This window comes from Saccostrea echinata, unplaced genomic scaffold (genome assembly GCF_033153115.1).
Source record: "Saccostrea echinata isolate AGI-Se365-2 ecotype Australia unplaced genomic scaffold, CSIRO_AGI_Sech_v1 ptg000033l, whole genome shotgun sequence".
Taxonomy (NCBI): domain Eukaryota; kingdom Metazoa; phylum Mollusca; class Bivalvia; order Ostreida; family Ostreidae; genus Saccostrea; species Saccostrea echinata.
Window position 1 is genome coordinate 19,421,371 of NW_026889782.1, and position 7,961 is coordinate 19,429,331.

A 7,961-nucleotide genomic window follows, 5' to 3' on the forward strand; every position below is an offset into this window, starting at 1 on the left:
CACTTCAACTGATCATAAAAATAGCTTCAATTAGAAAATTGAAATTTTTTTCATCCCATGTTTTAGAGTTTCGAAGAAAAATGCAAGAATTTGCCCAATTTAATAAAGTAGGCATATGTTTATGAAGTCCATTTCATTTATGAAACCTTTTTATAATAATGTAACGAGGGTTTGTCCTTAAGTAATGTTACAACTGCTGTAAAATCATTAATTATCGGGTTTTCAACAAACCTTTCTATGCTAATACCTCTACCTATTTAGATTTTTGTCCTTAATTACTTCATACAATTATTTTACAATAAACACAACGTTGGGTCTTCTCTATCTCTGCACGGTAAGAATGTAATAACGTCGTTATGACGTTTCTTCTCGGCATGCTCTCTTTTTCAATCTGATGAAGCATAAGAGTTACACAAAAAGGAATGAATTTAGAAAACTTTTGGATAAAGTTCAAATAATTTTATTACTACAACTCAGAACAAGATTGTTTATGACAAAATAGCAGCAAATATATATAAAAAAAGAAGCAAGTGAGAAGTTAAAAAGATACACGGATGAAATGAAAATGAAGAAACGTCATATGAAGACTCCGGTACATTCTTGCTGTGACTATAGGAAAAAAAACTAATGTCGTGTTTATGATAACATTTGAGAAATTACTAAATAAAATTCAATGAATTTAAAAGCAAAAAATCCAAATAAATTAGGGTAATACAATGTCAAATGTTGTTGATAACCTTTGAGTATTAAAGATTTGGTAGAAGTTGTGATATTACTTTTGGGTCAACCGTCGTAATATCATTATGTAGTGCTGTATATAACGTCAACGTCATGACGTTATAGTATTCATTTGGAAAAAAAAAAACAATACCCAATTTAAAAGACCGTAAAAAGAAAACTAGAAAAGGTGTTGTTAAAAAATAAACTCTTTTAAGACCTACAAATTCTTGACTATTATATGAGAACGTTTTGTTTATTTTGGTGACTAGGCCGATTTTGGCACTTCGTGGCTCTAGCTCTTTAACAGACATAAACCAATGCTTTATACCATCTTCACTGATTTACTCCTATAATGTGATAAACTCTATAAATGTACTAACAGAATAGTAATATTCAAACAAATCATGAAGTTTGGGTAATCCAAGCTGATCTTAATGAATTACCTTGGTACACACATAAAAGTGTTTTGATTTATTTCTATCTCGAAGAACTTCCTCGTTCAGTTGATAGGCTGGTCTGCCACACATGCGTATCCACCGTTTACATTTCTCAAGATTAGTCGCAGGTTTGGGGAAAGGAATGAATTTAATCCCACCAGTTAATCTCTCAGGATATCTACTATCTGTGTTGCATGTGATATAGTTGTAAGCGTAGTGTTATTAAAAATTCTTCTTCTGATGATGATGACGTCGGGGTAGAATGCCTTGGATCGATTGTTGTGGTGTCTGGACTATAAAGAGGGGAGAGAGGGATGCCGGGTGGGTGATACTGTGAACGTCTTCGTGCCCTGATGAATATATTTATTTTTACAGATACTGCATCTATAACAATAAAAAAGATTAGGGCAATTAAAATCCAATCTGTAAAAAAATATATATATATTTTTTAAAAATCAATGAGGATTAAATAGACACCCTCTATAAACATATATAATATCATGCATGCTTCTTTTCATTTTTTTTTTCTTTCAGATTTTAAACTATCATTGTCAGAATTATTTAATGCTACCTGTTGAATCAACGATAATATTCACATTTATTTTAAAATAAAATTATCTTCTAATTTCATTTAAAAAAATGAAATATATTACCGTTGATAACTCTAACTCTTAACAAAGAAACCAATTTAGAAATGAAAGGAAGAAATTACCTTCAATTAATGATGAATCTACAGAATGTTGATGTGGCGTATTTGTAGATGGAGTATATGTAAGTGACGTGAAGATGTCCTAGGTTAATGGATTCGTCGATGAAGTTTTTGTAGGTCCTGTTGATGTAGATGGAAATGAAAATGGAGATGTTTTTGGCGAATGCTTAGATGGTGTTTTGACGAAAGCGTCGGTCGTAGGAAACAAAGTTGGGTTATCTGTAAAAATAAAAATAACATACTTTTGTCAACATTTTTTTATTTTAATTATTAATATAACAAACTTAACAATTTTTTTTCCAGTTTCTTTGTATGAAATTTTTCATGCAATCTTAATATTTACATTTGATTAAAATTAGATTGTGCTCTTCTTTTATTTACAATCATTCGGTGTATAAATACAATTTATAGTTTCTCTGTATGGATCTTTCATGTAATCTTGTTGAGCTTGTTCAGAACCGAATTTACAAAATGAATTTAATTTCCGATTTTTTTTTGGGGAGGGGGGGGGGGGGTTGTAAAAACACTAAAGTTATCTAGGGCATTATCTTACATTGAAAATATTTGTATTCACTATCATTGCAGTCACAGTAACACATACTTTTATAGTTATCTGCCCTTGTTTCTGGTTTATTTGATTTTAACTTTCACTTTCAATGTAAACACGCTTTAAGACTGTTTAGGATTGTTTGATAAAGAAATGATTTAAAAAATTGATTAATAATTTAATATACAAAATGAAAAGGACAGGAGTACTTTGGAGTTGATTATTTGTGAGGGTATATATAACCGGCCATCTAAAACTATATCGCGTTAGGACAACCACCCATGCAAATTTAATTGCTTCAGCCCCACTACCCATAAAAAAAATATATGAAGTGCCTTCCAGCCCCCCTCCCCCCATACATTTTTTCCTGGATAGCCCTAAAGAGAATTGTGTAAAAACAACAAAATAAGAACTGGGTACATTCTTTAAAAACATTCTGTGAAAGGATTACCAAAAATGTTCACATTAGATTTACAAAAATGTTTCAAAGTCTGCAAGAGCAAAAGAAATTATAGGTAACTAAATATATTGATTTTTGTCATGAACAAGAGTGTACACATAACTGCACAAACAGGATGCATTTGAGAACTGCGTCTACATTGTACAATGTTAATGTTAGACTTGAGCATTATGTATGAGCATGATATTTTGCAAATCAAGTTACTCAGTTTATGAAATATCAGATCTTTTAGTTGGACGAGTCAGTTGTATCTGACACAGTTAAAACTAAATACAAGTCCATAGGACTTGAATGTTGCACGCAGGGTTCATTAATATCAAGTAAATGAAATAGTTTTGTTTTTGAAAGTGCACTTACCAGAAATTTAAGAAAAGCAAGGTTATCAAAGAAGTTGGTCAAAGAAATTTTGTGCACTTGAAAGCTTTTACCCATACATGTTGGGAAATGGGGTTTGAAAGAAATAAATTGATATCTTTCTTTTAAATAGAGCTGAATTCATAAAGAGATAAAAAGGTCAGGAAAACTGAGGGATGGAAGACAGGCTGGACCAAATACAATATGGCTGAAAAATTTAGTCCATTTTCGATTTCTTTGCAGGGTTGATCTTTTGTCTGAAAAGTTGAAGAAATTATGAATGAACATTAAAGTAGCATGATAATACTTATGAAATTTTGTCAAAATATATTCCTTTAAGAGCTTCTTTAAAACTAGATTAAAATTAGAATGTTTAAGTTTTTTATAATGATAAGTCTGGAAGGCCAACATTTTTTTTTTACTTTTAGGTTTACAAACCCTCTGCTGAAGTTTTTGAATTTGCAGAAAAAAAAATAAAATTGACAAAAATGGGATTCTTTTTCTTTGCGATGTTGAATTTGAGTTGGGATTGAGATTTCAAATTTACGAACTCGTACTTCCGATTAAAGATAAATATGGTGGGTAAATTGAGTAGATCTGTAGGGTGTATAGCAGCATCACAGCTTGGTTTAGGGTAAAAATTGTCAATAGGAGTGCCATTCAAAATGTTTCACCTGTTCAGAGGACAAATAAAATGCTGAAGACTTTGTTGCACAATGACATGTTGGTGAGATAATTATATATCCATATTCAAAAGTATAGATAATTATATATCCGTATTCAGAAGTATCTGCATGTAAAAAAATTTCCTTCGACAGGTTAAAACTCCCATACTAAAATAAAGTACAAAAAAGTATACTTTAATGCTACTTTTATGCTATATAAATTTGTGCTTTTTAGAAAAGGGTCAGAAAAAGTATACTTTTTTTGTACAGGGCCAGATAGCCTCTAAAACCTGATGACATATTTTTGTACTTTATTTGGACTTAGTTTTTTTTCCATAGTACTTTTTTTGTACTTTTTAGGACTTAGTTTTTTTCCTCTGTACTTTGTCTGTAGCTAATTTGGACTTAGTCTTTTTTCACTGTACTAAAAATGTACTTCTCCGGGACTTAAACTTTTTTTGGAGAAATAATTAAAATAAGGGTGTACTTTTTTTTGTACCTAATATGGACTTAGTCTTTTTCCACTCTACTAAATATTATTTTTCTGGGAACTTTAAATTTCTTCTAAACCAACTCATTTTTTTCTCACATTAAACAAAAATTTGAAGAACATAGCTCTTAAATTATTTTCCCAACAAAGTATTTATGTTTTAAACATACAAAACTTCAGTATTTTTATTATGAAAGAAAAACAAAACAAATATAGATTCCATACAGATATATTAGTGTATTTTGATTGATGTAACATTACAATAAAATAATATATTACCCTCAAAGATATCACTGAATATTTAGTTATTGAAAATTAAGCTGAGAAATTCACATTATCAATGTAAACATGGTTAAAGCATGGTCAAACAGTATCAAACATAGTTGATGTATCATACAGTACTAATCACTTGTATCCTAAGACAAATTTCACTTTCTTACTGGTTGGTAGATGCAGTCCTTCTGAATTCAGTTACTCTTTCTCCACTTTATTTGGGATTACCGAAACAACACAGTCTGTCACTAACTGTAACGCAAACACAAACATCGGTTATGTCTTTTACATTAATTGCTGTAAGCTGTCCTGAGCTTGGTTTCAATGTAACCATGTGTCTGTGAAAAGTGCTGCGAGGGACATGGTCTTGCACTTCAGCTGATCTTTCCATTATCCTCACCAAGGCGTAGAAGGACGGTCCACAACACTTCTCATTACAGTCTGATGAACAGAGTGTTGTAAGTTTCACAAAACAATGCACTCGTCCAAAACCATGTCCATTAAAATGAATCACAGAATTGTCCCTTCTGAAAGTGGACTTGTACTCAACACAATGTACAATCTGCTGGTGAGCATAGAGTCGTTTAAAAAACATAACTGAATGCACATTTCCACACACTAGAAAAATTGCATGTTGCTCTTCTGTTGTCAAAGGCCGAGAATGGTATGCCCCAACAACAAACACCTTATCACATATTCTGTCACGTGTTGATTGATGCTTCCTGTCCATCATTTTTTGGAATAACTCCTGCTCGCAGCTTCCATAAGGTAAAACTTGGGCCATCTTTGGGAGACTTTGGTGAACACACACTGCAAACGCAATTTGTTGTTCAATTCGCTGAGTTCCATGAAAAAGTCGTCTTAGTTGTCCATTGAAGTCCTCGAAATAAAAACATGATGAAGACCAGAGGGGACCCAGGTCAAGAACTCTGTCCGTCAAATGGAGGAGAAGATGAATGTTGGAGGTTGAATATCTGTCTCCATACAGGGCTGGAATGTTTAAAACAAATTCCAAAAGCATTCTTTTCTTTTGGACTGAAGAATGTCATCAGTGGTGATTTTCTCCTGAAGAAGAATGTATGTGGCATACACCAGGAGTGAGAAATGGTGAAACTGGTCCTTGGGCAGAATACCAAAAAGACATGGCAAGCTGTAGAACAGGAGAAAGTTTTTAGCTCTGCAGCCTTAAAGTGAGAAATTTCATTCAAGGATCTTGGTAATCTCGCTATAAAACTTGGTGGTTTTATTGATAATAAGCGCTGGTCCACTTCTGTGACTCTTGATGAAATACTGTAAATGTCTTGTTTGTGAGATTTGTCGAACCACAATGTTGCAAGCATTTAAACCACTCCAAGCAGAATACAATGCATGTAATCTATAGCAATTCCTCGAATATTGTCAAAGAACGGTAGGTATGAAAACCATGTAAGTCCCTTAACACCTTGAATTGTCCCTTTGCTTCGTTCTGCTTCTTCTCCATTTCGCACATGAGTATTGTTGCTTCTTAGATCATGGTGACCACTTGGACTATCCATATTAAACGGGTATGACAGCGTGTGACCTCTCTCACTGGTTTGGACAGATTTTCCTGGAGCATAGCAATATGGACAGCCAAAAAATCCATTGAATTGAACCATGTTCTGAAACAGGCATCTTGCTGGCGAGTCAAACACTCCATTCAATAGAATTCCTCTGATCAGCTGACCATTCACATCAAATCCTAAAATAAATCAAAAATAAAATGTATACTGGTTTCATTTGCTATATCTTGTGGACATCTTAGTTTAAAGACTGACATTTTCTACTAATTTTTATATAATGTTTTATAGTTTTTGATTTTGTGAAAAATAATGCCCGAGATTATCTCAAACGTCACAACTTCGAGCAAAAATTGGCGAAGACAGTCAAGTCATATCCTGGTTCATAATTACCAAATATTTAATTCAAAAAATGCTTTATAAATTATAATTTAACTTGTTGTCTGGATCATATGGACACAGACAATCAGACAAATAGCCACAATGTAATGAAGTTAAATTACTGGCATACCTGAACTGTAAATTTCATGAAGACTCTCAGCAAAAGGTTTAAGAAATGTGCAGAAATCAGGTTTGGAATAACCAAACCATAACCTGCAAATATTCGGTTGGTCCTGGAAAATCTGGAAGAATAAAGTGAATAAAAGTGAAGTCCCTGGTAAAGGTCAGAAAATAAAAAAAAAGAATTCATTACATAAGAAATTATAATATTACAAAAGAAATTATAATATTACAAATTCTAGCATTTATATTTATGAATTAATAAACACAAATCCTTATTATGATATAAACAAGAGGCCCAAGGGCCTTAACGGTCACCTGAGTATCATACAACAATTTAGAGGATCCATAGAGTATAAAATGAACTGAAAGGTGAAGCTTTGTTGCCCGAAAGCAAGAAAAATAGGGTGATCAGGATCAACAAAATAATTAGTCTAGTTTTCATTAACACTTCATACATTAGGTTCTAGGCTGTTCCCCATTTATCACGCTCACCAAACAGTATATAAACAACCTATCAGTGCTTTTGTACTCTTTTAACTCCTTGTTGATAACTCTTACATTGGCCTCTCTTGGTCTTTGATAAACATTTAATAAGACAAGTTTTTTTTTGGTCTCATTTTTTATCTATTACTTTCAAGCCTACGTGATCATTAAAACTATAAAAGTCCTTTTTGTATTATACAGTAAAAATTCTTGCATAATTCTCTTATTAAGGTCTTCCGACTTCCTTCGGAAGACCTTATTGTTTTCCATCTGTTTTCTATTATTATTATTATTATTCCACTTTTCATAGTACAGGCGATATCTCAGCTGTGCGTGGTTCAATTCTTAAGATTTTTTCAGGGAAGATGCATCATGAGAATATCTCCAGGGGTGTCCCTCACTTTTTTAAAATTCACTTCCGTTCGCGATTTTTGGGGAAATTTGTATTTTTTAAATGGAATTTTGTCCCCTAATTTTCTCGAGAACGGCTAAAGATATGAAAGTGAAACTCACGGACATGACAGAGCATCACATATAGATATGCTGATTGACCTTTATTTTTCGTCGTTTGTACTTCCGGTCGCGAACGGAAGTGAATTCAAAAATGTTAAATTTGCAACTTTTTTGTTTTTCAATATTTTTCTTTGAAATTTACAAGTTTAATAGAGAATCTTCTAAGAATTCTATGTATGTTTTCATCATTCTGATTGATGCATTTATTGCAAAGATATGACCGATCCAAACTTTCTCGTATGTTGCGGGTTCGAATCCTGCTGGAGCG